Consider the following 14,604-nt stretch of genomic DNA (forward strand, 5'->3'; position numbering starts at 1 on the left):
ATGGCCCTGAAGAGTCCCATCAGCCCAGAGAGAAAGCAAAGTCTTGGATAGAAATCCCAGGCGAGGGTGGGGATGCGGCAGAAGGCACTGATGGTAGTAATCTGAGGAAGCAAGCCGGCTAGGTGGTGTGGTGCATGTAAGTCCACAAGAACTGAGTCAGTAGTAAATATCATGACTGTAATGGTCACCATTTTGGAGAGTATGCCACGTGCCGGGCACCACGCTAAGTATCCTCTAATCAAATTACATCACCACAACCTCATGAAATATGTTCACCAGATGAGGGAATGTTCCTGCTCTCAGAGGACCATACGTTAAAAACCACTTCACTCTCTTCTCTACCCACCACCCCACCCCGGTGTGTGTCACTTTGAAATGACACAGTTCTGCCAGGGGCCACTTCCCTGACCTGGAAGTACTGTGCGGCCGACACCTCTTCTGTCCGCTGGCTGAACACTGAGTGTTCCTCTTTCTCACACTGGTATCTTCTCAAGGTATTTGAAAATGCACGGAACTCTGCAAGGAGAAGAGAGAAGATATATTTCTACACCTTGTAAACCATAGCATTACCCTTCAAAAAATTCCAACTGAGAAAATATTAAAAGATTAAAACAGCACGTTCACCCCAGAACACATGGGTGATAAGGAATGGCAAGGTGGGAATGGGTACTACTCCGAGCTGTGAGACCCTTATTTACACTTGTCAGACATATCTGCATTCAGAAATGTCAAGTACAAGAGTGGAATGGAACACGGGGAGTTTGGGCTCACCGAATTCTCCTGGTACTACGCTAACAGGGCTCACAGGCTTATCCTCAGTAGTGCACTGGGGAAGGCAATTGTTGATGGTAAGAAAAAAAAAATGTATATGTGAATACAAACTATAGACACATATAAGTAAATATATACCTGGGTTCAATCCCTGGGTCGGGAAGATCCCCTGGAGAAGGGAATGATTACCCACCCCAGTATTCTTGCCTGGGAAATCCCACGGACAGAGGAGCCTGGTGGGCTATAGTCCATGGGGATCGCAAAGAGTTGGACACGACTTAGCGACTACCACTTTCACTTTCAACCTCATTCTATTATCATAGTGACAGTTTTTTCCCCCACATTTAGTATTCTCTAACTGTACAGGGAAAGGGTAAAGTAACTGGGGATATGTGAATATATAAGGGAATGCTTTTATTATTTGAGAAAAAAAAAATAGAAGTGAAAGTTCAAAAAATACCAGAAGTGATAGACAACACAGTATGCACAGTTGTCGAATTCTGTGACTTCTGCCTTAGAAATGTCTCTCAAAGTCCTTCCCAGTGGGGCTTGCTGCCTGTGGTCTTGCCCCTCTCCACTTCTGGTGCTGTGAGCAGGTCACTCCTTCCAGCCCACATCAGATCCCTAATGCTCATCCAGTCCGGATTCACCATGAGCTCCAGTCCCTCACGTTCTGTCCGCCCCATGCACATGCCCTCCACACCCCCTTTCTGCACATACAAGACATACACATACAAGACACACAAGGCAGCCATGCTGGAGCACTTGCACATTCCCACGTCAACCTGGGCCTGGCCTGGCTTCTTGATTTTGAAACCCCCATCTCTTCTGCTTAGAGTACCTTCTGACCTCAAACTACTATTCATCATCCAAGACTCAGTTCAACAAGCATTTCTTCATTGCTGTGTTCTGTAACACCCATAGGCAGAATGAACTGCTGTAAACACACTGGGCCTCAACACTTGGCTACAGATCAGAATCACCTAGGAAGGTTTTTTTTTTTTTTTTTTAATATACATGCTGGACCCTCATCCTATACTTGGAAATTCAATGCTCTGGTGTGGGGACAAGGCATCTCTATTTTTCTCAATAGCGTCCACTTAGTTTTTATGTGCAGCCAGGGAGAAGAGCGTGTGTTCTCATCTCAGGCTCTCAGCTTACCATTTTATTTCATATTTTACTGAATTCCTCAATTTTTGAACTGTCCATCTCTCTATCTATATCAATCTCTTTTAGGGCATGGTTTAGGGAGGTGGGTCAAGCTTTATTATTATAATCTCTAGTCTTTAGAAAAACAGCAGCCACCCAATAATAGGTCAAAATGTGAGTTCAATAAATTTGGGGAGATGATGAATGAATTTGGTGAAACTATTTCATCTGTCAACAGATGAACAGATTTTAAGAAGATGTGATATATATTATATAACATATATATTCATTCAATGGAATATCATTCAGCCACAAGAAAGAAGGAAATCTTGCCTCTTAGAAGCAACATGGATGGACTTCGATGGCACTATGCTAAATGAAATAAACTAGATAGAGGAAGGGACTTCCCTGGTAGCTCAGTTGGTAAAGAAACTGCCTGCAGTGCAGAAGACCTGGGTTCAATCCCTGGGTCAAGAAGATCCCCTGGAGAAGGAAACAGCAACCCACTCCAGTGTTCTTGCCTGGAAAATGCTATGGACAGAGGAGCCTGGCAGGCTACAGTCTATGGGTCACAAGAGTCGGACGCAACTTAGTGACTAAACCATCAGATGGAGGAAAACAAATGTTATATTATTTATATATGGAAACTTTTTTAAAAATGTGGACCATTTTAAAAATCTTTATTGAATTTGTTATAATATTGCTTCTGTTTTATGTGTTGGTTTTTTTTTTTTTTTTTGGCCACAAAGCATATGGAATCTTAGCTCCCTAATCAGGAATTGAACAGGAATCCCCTGCACTGGAAAGATAAGTTATAACCACAGGACCATCAGGGAAGTCCCAGGAACCTCTTTTTAAAAAGTCAAACTTACAGAAACAGAGGGCAGAAAGGTAGTTACCAGGAGCTAAGGGGTGGGAAAATAGGTAAACATTGGTAAAGGGGTACAAACTTTCAACTATAGAATGGATGAGGCCTGAGGATCTGGCATATAGCATGGTAACTATAGTTGTTAACATGTATTAAACAATTGAAATTTTGTAACAGAGAACTTAGATGTTCTCAGCAAAAAAAAAATTAACAATAAAGTAAAATAAAATATAATAACAGGGCTTTTCCAGTGGCACTTGTGGTAAAAGAACCTGCCTGCCAATGCAGGAGACCAAGAGATGCAGGTGTGGTTCCTGGGTCAGGAAGATCCCCTGGGGGAAGGCATGGCAATCCACTCCCACTGACAGAAAATCCCACTGAGAATCCCCTTGACAGAATCGTCCCATGGAGGAGCCTAGTGGGCTACGTTCCAGAGGGTCCCAAAGAGTCAGACAGGATTGAAGCAACTTAGCATACATGCACAAAATACAATAACATTCCGGTACACCCTGAAAAAACAAAGATGATACTGGATACTATTCACCCAGCTCTGGTCTCCTGGGCCTTCTCCAATTCCCTCTGAGTGCTCAGAGACTGCCAGCAGTGTTTGTGTCAACCATCTGTGAGTTCTTTGAGTCCTGGACATCTCAGTTTTGGGGCTTTCAAGTAGTGTAGTAGTGTTAGTCACTCAGTCATCTCCGACTCTTTGTGACCCCATGAACTGTAGCCCTCCAGGCTCTTTTTTCCATGGGATTCCCCAGGCAAGAATACAGGAGTGGTTTGCCATTCCCTTCTCCAGAGGATCTTCCTGACCAAGGATAGAACCTGGGTCTCTGCATTGTAGGCAGATTCTTTCAAAGCCTATGGTAAATTCATTTGTCCAATAAATAGTCTTTTGAATATTCTCTACAGTTGCAAGCCCCCATCCTTTGGTGGAAATTTGAACTCTTATACAGTCAGTTCTAAAGAAGGATGAACACTGAAGAATTGATGATTTTGAACTGTGGTGTTGGAGAAGACTCCTGAGAGTCCCTTGGACTGCAAGGAGATCCAACCAGTCCATCTTAAAGGAAATCAACTCTGAATATTCATTGGAAGGACTGATGCTGAAGCTGAAGCTCCAACACTTTCACCACCTGATGCGAAGAGTTGACCCCTTAGCAAAGATCCTGATACTGGGAAAGATTGAAGGCAGGAGAAGAAGGGGATAACATAGGACGAGATGGTTGGATGGCATCACTGACTCGATGGACATGAGTTTAAGCAAGCTCTAAGAGATGGCTTCCTTCTAGGAAGCCAGGGAAGCCTGGCATGCTACAGTCCATGGAGACGCAAAGAGTTGGACATGACTGAGCAACTGAAAAACAACAACATACAGTCAGAAGTCAGTCAGTTCAGTCGCACAGTCATGTCCCTGTAGCTTGCTCAAACTCACGTCCATCCAGTTGGTGATGCCACCCAACCATCTCATCCTCTGTCGTCCCCTTCTCCTCCCGCCTTCAATCTTTCCCAGCATCAGGGTCTTTTCCAATGAGTCAGTTCTTTGCATCAGGTGGCCAAAGTACTGGAGCTTCAGTTTCAGCACCAGTCCTTCCAGTGAACGCCCAGCACTGATCTTCTTTAGGATGGACTGATTGGATCTCCCTGCAGTCCAAGAGACTCTCAAGAGTCTTCTCCAACACCAAAGTTCAAAAGCTTCAGTTCTTCAGTGCTCAGCTTTCTTTATGGTCCAACTCTCACATCCATACAGTTCAGTTCAGTTGCTCAGTTGTGTCCGACTCTTTGTGACCCCATGGACCGCAGCATTCCAGGCTTCCCTGTCCGTCACCAACCCCCAGGAGCTTGCTCAAACTCATGTCCATCAAGTCAGTGATGCCATCCAACCATCTCATCCTGACTACTGGAAAAACCACAGTTTTGACTAGATGGACCTTTGTTGGCAAAATAATGTCTCTGCTTTTTAACATGCTGTCTAGGTTGGTCATAGCTTTTCTTCCAAGGCGCATGCGTCATTTTAATTTCAAGACTGAAGGCACCATCTGTAGTGATTTTGGAGCCCAAGAAAATAAAGTGTCACTGTTTCCATTGTTTCCCCATCTATTTGCCATGAAGTGATGGGACTGGATGACATGATCTTGGTTTACTGAATGTTGAGTTTTAAGCCAGCTTTTCCACTCTCCTCTTTCACTTTCATCAAGGGGCTCTTTAGTTCCTCTTCACTTTCTGCCATAGGGTGGTGTCATCTGCATTTCTGAGGTTATTGATATTTCTCCTGGCAATCTTGATTCCAGCTTGTGCTTCATCCAGTCTGGCATTTCAGATAATGTACTCTGCATAAAAGTTAAATAAGCAGGGTGACAATCTACAGAGCCTTGATGTACACGTCCCTAATCTTGATCCAGTTTGCTGTTCCATGTCTGGTTCTAAGCGTTGCTTCTTTACCTGCATACAGATTTCTCAGGAGGCAGGTAAGGTGGTCTGGTGTTTCCATGTCTTTAAGAATTGTCCACAGTTTGCTGTGATCCACACAGTCAAAGGCTTTAGCATTTCAGTGAAGCAGAAGCAGAGGTTTTTCTGGAATTCTCTTGCTTTTTCTATGATCCAATGGATGCTGGCAATTTGATCTCTGGTTCCTCTGCCTTTTTTAAATCCAGCTTGAACATCTGGAATTTCTTAGTGAAGAGAATGTATGGCAAATTGCAAAGTACCACTTTGGGTTTAAAAGCAAGATTTTGATTATAAAGTAACAAGGAGAGTCTGCTCCTATACCTCACCAATTGTCTCCAAAGGACAAAGTGAAGGAGAAACTCCAGTGAAGTTTTGTGTTACGACCAACATTCAGGCAATGCACATCCAGCCTTCTAAAATCAATACTAATTCGGGTGTATCAAGTCTGTGTTTGCTATTTTTAAAAAATCCAATCTCACTACATTACACACTATAATCACAACCCTGTAATCCTGGCACAGAGACCATATGTGACAAACCAAAAACCAGGGTCTCTAGTTTGACAAGTTTGAGATGCGTTTATGGGATTTTAGGAAATTAGAAGCCAATCCTCGGCAAGTCCAGGAATCAACATCATTCACTATTGTGAGTTCTGTCACAACGGTTGCCAGGAGAATGTTCTTTTCACAAGTTACCCTTACTTTTATGGCTATTTAATGGTTAAACAAATGTATGTAAATAAATGTCAGGCTTACATCTTTCCATACACAGAAGAACGTTACTTGGTACCTGATTTTCCTTACCTCACAATAATCTTTGATGTTCAGACTGCCTGCCCACTTTGTTACAAACTACTACATAGTCTGGCTCCCCTTCCCCTATCCTTGGAACAGTTTTCTCCAAGTTACTGAGAACATATCTCTGGGGCTTGGGGTCCTTAACATTCTCACCAAGTAAAATAACTCTCCACTTTAAGGTTGTGACTAAATTTTTTGTCAACACTGTGTTTCCACATGATGTTTAAAGATAGAAAAAAGAACCATCATATTTTTAAAAAGGAAAAGAAATTTAATTGCTGATTTCTCCCCTTCCCTCAGCCTCTAGAAGAAAGGACTCTTAGCCACTAGAGACACAGTCTTAGTCCGTCTGGGCTGCTATAATAGAGAACCACAGACAGGGGGACTTCTCAACAAGGGAAATTGGTTTCTCACAGTTGTGGAGGCTGAATGTCTGAGATCAGGATGCCAGCATGGTTAGATTCTGGTGAGGGTTCTCTTCTGAGCTGCTGACTACAGACTTCTATCTGTGTCCTCACCCGGCAGTAGAGGCAAAGGACCTCTCTGGGATCTCTTTTAAAGGACACTAGCCTCATTCATAAGGGCTCCACTCTTTTGATCCAATCCACTTCCCACCTACACTTGAGACTGCTATGCCTTTCTCTGAAAACTCACTATGCCTTTCTCTGAAAACTATACTCACTCTGTATAGAGTATATCTATACAGGAAATGTCCTGAAATTCAGCTTGCATTTATCTAACTTTGGGAGCAAAACCAAAGAAGGTATGGATATTTTCTTATGAAAATATTATTAATATGTTCCTCTTCATTATAAAAAGAAGAAAAATAGTAATTGACATTTAGGAGTTCAGATGGTGAACAGATTTTGACTTAAAATGCACCATAGACCAAAGATAATTTAGTTCTGCCAGTGATAGCTACCTAGAACTTTTGGACTAATTAAACTTTCACTCTAAGTAAGCTAGAACAACCAGATCCAAATAGTTAAGTTCACACATCTCTGATAAGGGAATAAATAGGAGAAAATAAATCCTTGATTCTAAGGACTATGAAACCAGGAGAAGCAGAACTGAATGGAAGCAGATGGTCAGTTGTGTCCCCTTTTTTGAAAATAGGTATCTTTTACTTCCTTCCTGGTAAAAAGACCTTAATTTTGCAAATTTGAGCTGACTGACCACAGAGAATCAGGATGCGCTATTTGCAAATTATTCAAGATAGTCCACAGGCAGCTCTGCAAGAAGTCTGCAGTTGGACTTTTCTTTAAAAAAAAAAAAAATGTATACCATGGTTATCATATTGTCAGTTTGGGATTTTCCAGTATAATTTTGGGACATGTGTCCAGAACAGCTGAGGTTGTCAGGCAGGTATTACCCACTCCTGGCACAGAAAGATGTTAGCATCTTGGTAAACAAACTTTGTGTGGCAAGTACCATAGACAGTATCACTTGAAAACAGCAGCTTTTTAAGGGAGGCAAGAAAACAAAAATTGGTCCCTTCAATCTGTTTTTTTTAGCAATAACAGAACAAAAAGGAAATTGCTGTGTCTGAGTAGTCTTTACTGATCCATGAGTACACTACATGCTAAAGCTGAAAGTAATGGTTTGTCAAGAAAGAACCTAAGTCGAGCCTGAGAAAGTAGAATAATGAGAATCATGACTCAGGCATGAGACTGTCATGTCCTTGGTTAGTATTTATATGATAGAGAAAATGACATCCATGTACTGTGGTGAGAAATGATAAGACATGATGGTTTACAGCCAGAGTGGTTGCAATGCCAGTTCCACCAGGCCATCCTCTTCAAGAACAGTGAAGATAAATGTGTCCTTTGAAGGGAGTTCTCAACAGCTGGCCTTTCTTTGCTCTCCTCTGGGAGTCATCCTGGATCTACAGAATTAATGTCATTCAAACAGATGATGCCTGCAGATCAAAAGTCTCCTTCATCCAAAAAAGAAAAAAATTGTACTCCTTGCCAAAATATTTTCCAAAGGCAAAATTACCTGCTGATTTAAAGATTTCTTTACTTCTCCTACCAAAAGTCTCTCCCTCTAGTCTGGAGAACTGAAAAAGACACGATGGGTTATCACTGCCTCTTATTTTGGAATCTCCAATGAGTACTGCCAAAAACAATGCTTGTCCCCCTAAAATCATAAGTTGAAACCTAGTCTCCGGTGAAGGTAATTAGAGGATAGAGCCTTTGGGAAGTGATTAGACATAAAGTAGATTCTTGGAGTGCCCACCATAGATAGCATTATGATAAGACACAGTAGGTTTCCATTGCACACATGAGAAAACTAGAAAAATGGAGAATGTCTCCAAACTTCAAGCCAGTGCTTTTGTCTCCTCTTTAAAATAAATTTGTTAGGACTTCTCTGGTGTTCTAGTGGTTAAGACTCCTCCTTCCAATGCAAGGGGTATGAGTTCAATCCCCAGTTGGGGAACTAAGGTCCCACGTGCCATGGAGTGTGGCCAAATATAAATAAATAAATAATTGTTTAAGTTGCCTCTTAAAAAAAATACATTAGTATTTCTTGCAAGCAATTGCCAATCAACTTCTCTTAAAGATCAACTTCTCTTAAAGAAATCAAATGTATTATTTGGTTTTGCTTTCCCCTCAAAGCTTTACAATTAGCAACTAAATGAATGATTCATAATCCATATAACACTCAACTAAAATTATTTTGTACAAATAAAACATTAGTATAAAGCACTGGGAAGGGCTATTTGGGAGTACTTGGTATATTTGTCGTTATCGCTAAACATTTAGAATCTTACGCAAAAACAACTGGATCACAAGTCCCATCAAGTTTCAGAGGCAATCTACACACACATCTTAAAAATCAATTAAATATTTTCAGAGATGACCAGCAGTGACCTAAACACTAGTGAAACAGTGAGCTTCACCATTTACGAAAATAAAGACAGTTTGCTCATTTGTTTGAATGTTGAACCAGTTCCCTGATCCCTGTGGGATCTTAGCACACTTGTCCTGACACTCAACCCAGCAGCAAGGAAAAACCAAAATTGAAGAACTGTGTGGTTTCCAATAAGCAGAAGGATGAGGGGTCAGCCTTGGACAGAAGAATAGGTGACTGAGCCAAAGTACAAACAGGATTCTAAGGAAAGGATAGCAGTGAAAACTCTTGTTGGCAAGAGGTGGAAACTCAACCAGGTTGAACGGAAATAGGAATTTTATGGCTCATGAAACTGAAAAATCCAGGATTAAAACTCAATTTTCAAGAATGACTGTAGCCAGGAGTTTGAATGATTTTAAGACCCTCCCACTCTCGCTCTGGATCTCATGCTCACTCAGTGTTTCTCTATTTTAGTTTTCTGTTCAGGCGGGCTTCCCCTCCCACAGGACAAGATGATGGTCATCATCTCCAGAACAACACTGCCACCAGCCCAGCAAGCCCTGTCCTTCCAAAACGTTCCAACAAAAGCCCCAGGCTGAGTCTCACTGAACCAAGCTAAATTAAAGACCCATCTCTGGATCAATTGCTATGGTCAGGGATCAATGCCAACTGACTAGACTCGAGTCAGCCCTATCTAAACACAAAGAAAACTGGGCCTCTTTTATCAGAGGAAAATAGAGTAGATTAAACACAGTTGATCACTGATGAAAGAGATGTTGAACCATTAGAGACTAAGTTGAAACTGATAAAATAGGAGTGAGAAAATACACGTAATTCAGGGGGCAAACTGGAGGATGGAGAGTCACGAAAGCTAGACATTAAGTCTCTTGGCTTCAGAAATCTTTGAACCAGGGCTAGCTTAAACCCAGCTTTTGCTCCCAAAGCAGGCTGCTGTTGTGAAAGGCTACTACAAAGCAATTGATCTAACATTTCTGGACCTGGAACATGCTGAATCTCTGACACCGTCCCAGTTAACGAGCTTCTTCTTCCTATCCATACTCTTTTAAGAGTATCTGGCCCTGTTCAGAGCTCCTGATATTCTGTTTGCACTACTGGATCGCAACCTTATCCAGCAGATTAGTTAAAAATGAGATGCTGATTAAAAGATCTTTCAGTCTGGACCAACAGACCCAGATACTAATAAACATGATGGGCTCTGGGGCTCCAAATCGTGGGGGGGCAGGCAGGAGAGGTGGTGATCCTACATCCTGGCTTACCTGGGACATTTCAGTTTATGTCTGCCCTCCTGGAGGAATTACTGGCTACATTTCCTCTCATGCTCCAAGAGTCCTGGTTGGAATGATAAATTACTGAGTCACCTTAGCTACAAGATGATGCAGTCTTACAGGAGGGAGCCAGGCAGGGTCAAGTGCAAGAAGGACAGGAAGCTGAGAGAGATGATGATACAGAAAGATGCAGATGGGGGAACCACGCAGAGAATACCTGTTTCCTCACATAGTTCCAGTACAGTGTGTTCCTCTGCCTTAAATGCCATGAAACATTTCCTTACAGTAACTTCCCTTTTTTTTGTCCTGAGCTACTCTGTGTAGGTAGCCTTGACTAGAACAGAAATCTCCCCATGTTATGATAATGTTTTTTATTTGTTTTTTTCTGAGTCATTGCCAGTTGACTCAGGATTACTGAAGAGTTTTTTGGTTTGGGTTTGGTTTGGTTTTACAAACAATTTTATATATTTTTATGCTGTGCCCCTTTCAAGGGTTATTATTTTTTTCTAATCTACACCATACTTTGTTTGACTCCAGAGGTCAATCAGCTGATTTACAGTTGAGCTCATTTCTACCATTATATTTTAACCTATTACAGTGAAGGCCCTCCCATATGTGCATTATTTAGGATCAAGACTGAATTCCACAAAGCCACCTAGTCATTTTAAGGTCATCAGACTTGCAGAAAGACAAAATGGTACCTCAGTTCACTAAGTTAAGCCAGAATACACCTTCTAGAGCATTTAGCATATATTCACGGAGGGACTAATTTATTTATGTGGCAGCACAAGCCATGATTCAATTGCCTTCATGGCTTCCTAAGGTCTCTGTGTGCTTCCCAGCAAGCAAAGCAGCACAGGTGAGCACCGAACAGGTGGCAAGGAGGCACATTTCCAATTTGCTTAGATTTACACACTTTAAAATGATGTTTAACAACTTAAGTGCACATTTTCAGCTGCTTATGCCACACTCCCTACACTCCCCCGAACAGTTAACTTTGCGTAAGCATTAACGTAACGCAGCGTAAAACTCAAAAACTGAAATAGCAGCCCGCACCTTCAGTACATAATGTTCAGGGCACCTTACTTTGCCAAGTGAAAACTTATCATAATAAGTAGACACAAAAATCTCTCTAGGCTTTCTCTTTATATATTATCTCTACACAAATGAGACAAAAATATCCACAAATTCAGCTGAGAAATTCTGTACCTGTTGCAAAGCAAAGACAAGACTTCGCATCTGGCAGATTTGAGATTTCAAGTTACAGTGGGGGGGCAGGGGGAAGACAGTTTCAGATGACAAGTAGCATCTTTGGTTTTGCAATACAATTTTTATGAAATGGCTCTCTTCTGACTCAAATATGGCTTTAACAATAACACTACACATCATACTTTCATGCAAAGATGGGCACAATAAAGGACAGAAATGGTATGGATCTAACAGAAGCAAAAGATATTAAGAAGAGGTGGCAAGAATACACAGAACTATACAAAAAAGATCTTTATAACCCAGATAATCACAATGGCTTGATCACTCATTTAGAGCCAGACATCCTCGAATGTTAAGTCAAGTGGGCCTTAGGAAGCATCACTACAAACAAAGCTAGTGGAGGTGATGGAATTCCAGTTGAGCTATTTCAAATCCTAAAAGATGATGCTATGAAAGTGCTGCACTCAATATGCCAGCAAATTTGGAAAACTCAGCAGTGGCTGCAGGACTGGAAAAGGTCAGTTTTCATTCCAATCCCAAAGAAAGGCAATCCCAAAGAATGCTCAAACTACCGCACATTGCACTCACCTCACATGCTAACAAAGTAATGCTCAAAATTCTCCAAGCCAGGCTTCAACAGTACATGAACAGTGAACCTCCAGATGTTCAAGCTGGGTTTAGGAAAGACAGAGGAACCAGAGATCAAACTGCCAACATCTGTTGGATAATAGAAAAAGCAAGAGTTCCAGAAAAACATCTACTGCTTTATTGACTATGCCAAAGCCTTTGACTGTGTGAATCACAACAAACTGGAAAATTCTTCAAGAGATGGGAGTACCAGACCACCTGACCTGCCTCCTCAGAAATTTGTATGCAGGTCAGAACACAACAGTTAGAACTGGACATGGAACAACAGACTGGTTCCAAATTGGGAAAGGAGTACCTCAAGGCTGTATATTGTCACCCTGCTTATTTAACTTATATGCAGTGTACATCATGAGAAATGCTGGACTGGATGAAGCACAAGCTGGAATCAAGATTGCCGGGAGAAATATCAATAACCTCAGATATGCAGATGACACCACCCTTATGGCAGAAAGTGAAGAGGAACTAAAAAGTCTCTTGATGAAAGTGAAAGAGGAGAGTGAAAAAGCTGGGTTAAAACTCAACATTCAGAAAACTAAGATCATGGCATCTGTTCCCATCACTTTATGGCAAACAGATGGGGAAACAATGGAAACAGTAGGACTACTTTTGGGGGCTCGAAAATCACTGTAGATGGTGATTGTATCCATGAAATTAAAAGACGCTTGCTCCTTGGAAGAAAAGTTATACCAACCTAGACAGCATATTAAAAAGCAGAGACATTACTTTGCCAACAAAGGTCTGTCTAGTCAAAGCTATAGTTTTTCCAGTAGTCATGTATGGATGCAAGAGCTGGACTACAAAGAAAGCTGAGCGCCGAAGAATTGATGCTTTTGAATTATGGTGTTGGAGAAGACTTTTGAGAGTCCCTTAGACAGCTAGGAGATCCAACCAGTCCATCCTAAAGGAAATCAGTCCTGAATATTCATTGGAAGGACTGATGTTGAAGCTGAGACTCCAGCTTCAACATGGCCACCTGATGCGAAGAACTAACTCATTGGAAAAGACCCTGATGCTGGGAACGACTGAAGGTGGGAAGAAAAGGGGACGACAGAGGATGAGATGGTTGGATGGCATCACCGATTTGATGGACATGAGTTTGAGTAAACTCCGGGAGTTGGTGATAGACAGCGAGGCCTGGCGTGCTGCAGTTCAGAGGGTTGCAAAGAGTCAGACACGACTGAGTGACCAAACTGAACTGACACAGCATACTTATAGGAAATTAATCTTGTCTTCATTTTTTAGAAAGGAAAATGCATCTATTATAGTTTTCTTAATGGCATGAACCAATAATCGACTAAAAGCATGGATGTGCAGTTGTTTTCTTAGCCCAGTCTCTTTCTTTTCCTCTTGTTTCCCTTTCACATTTAGCCAGCTGGTCCACTGGGCGCAAAATCACTTAGCAGAGGCTAAATGTAGCCTCTAGGCACTTTTAAACTTGGTCACCATATGTCTTAATAATCAGAAAAATCTCACAGAAAATATGAATTTCTGACTAAAATGGCACAACATGAAATCCCTGGGTCTGACTTTCTCTACGACAACAATCACATAAAGGAAGAAGTTGCCACCACCTTTCTCCAGGTTACCACAGTTGCCACCATTCATTCATTCTTGTTTGCAACCAGCTCCCTTCATGCACTTCCATGACCTGTCTGGGCCTTGTAGTCTTTTGAGTCTGTGATTCCATATCCCCAGGGTCCACTACAAACCTTAGTAGAGAGCAAGTCTGCAACTTAAAATATCAACTATTTCTCTTCAATTTTTAAGCACTGTGAAACCATAAAAACTAAGGAAAATGAAACACATTTTATCATGCTGTCTTTTCAATCGTTAGTTACATTTTAAGCTTACAGAAGAAGCTGTTGAGTTTCTTGACAGTGATTTTATTTGGCTATTTTGTACAGACACTCATCAGGGCAGGTTCAAACTCTTAACTCTAGAGCTCTTAGATAAACTCTGGTGAAATGATCACTATCATTCCCAAACAAATTATTTCCGTATGAAAAGGGTACTACTGACTGACCCACAGGGTGATTTCAGCAGTGAAAATGACCTTCATTACACCATCCACCTCCCCCAACCTTTCCCTGTAATTAGAGATAATCTAGGAGACTCAGGAGAGTGACATCTACAGTGAAGAGCAACTCCACTCAGGAAGGATGCCCAGGGCATGCACTGCATTTGTCTTCATCCCCTAACAAACTGAACCCACCATCCACTTTGCAGACAAATCACTAGTGGATTTATTAAAAGTTGAATGAATGCTTCCTGGGTGATATCTGTCTATACTTTCCTCATATGGAACGGTGGATGACACTGACCATTTTAATTTTCTGAAGTCAGGAAAATTAATCCAGGGATATTGGTTATCATTCAATACTTTCATAACTACAACCAGCAGTTTGTTTTATATGTGGGGTTGACCTGAAACTTTAACTGCATCCTAGCTCTAGAATGAGCATTAAGTTTAGAGCCCTTAATACTCTATTCTGAAGAATGCTCCAAATCTTATTAGGAGCCCATTTGAAAAACTTTCTTCAGAGCAAAATGCCAAGGGAAACTTTGCTTGACATTC

At 41.5% G+C, this 14,604-nt stretch overlaps 1 protein-coding gene across 5 annotated transcripts in view; it reads right to left on the reverse strand.

Moving 5' to 3' along the window:
- The window catches only part of LOC122453037 (histone-arginine methyltransferase CARM1-like), a 251,398-nt gene that overhangs the window by 131,552 nt on the left and 105,242 nt on the right, over positions 1 to 14,604 (reverse strand). For all 5 annotated transcript variants that reach the window (XR_006272922.1, XR_006272924.1, XR_006272925.1 and 2 more), the window contains exon 3: positions 410 to 516. The gene's annotated coding sequence lies outside the window, so the exon portion shown is untranslated. The remainder of the gene's footprint in view (positions 1 to 409; positions 517 to 14,604) is intronic.

The sequence above is a fragment of the Cervus canadensis genome, chromosome 14 (genome assembly GCF_019320065.1).
Source record: "Cervus canadensis isolate Bull #8, Minnesota chromosome 14, ASM1932006v1, whole genome shotgun sequence".
Taxonomy (NCBI): Eukaryota; Metazoa; Chordata; class Mammalia; order Artiodactyla; family Cervidae; genus Cervus; species Cervus canadensis.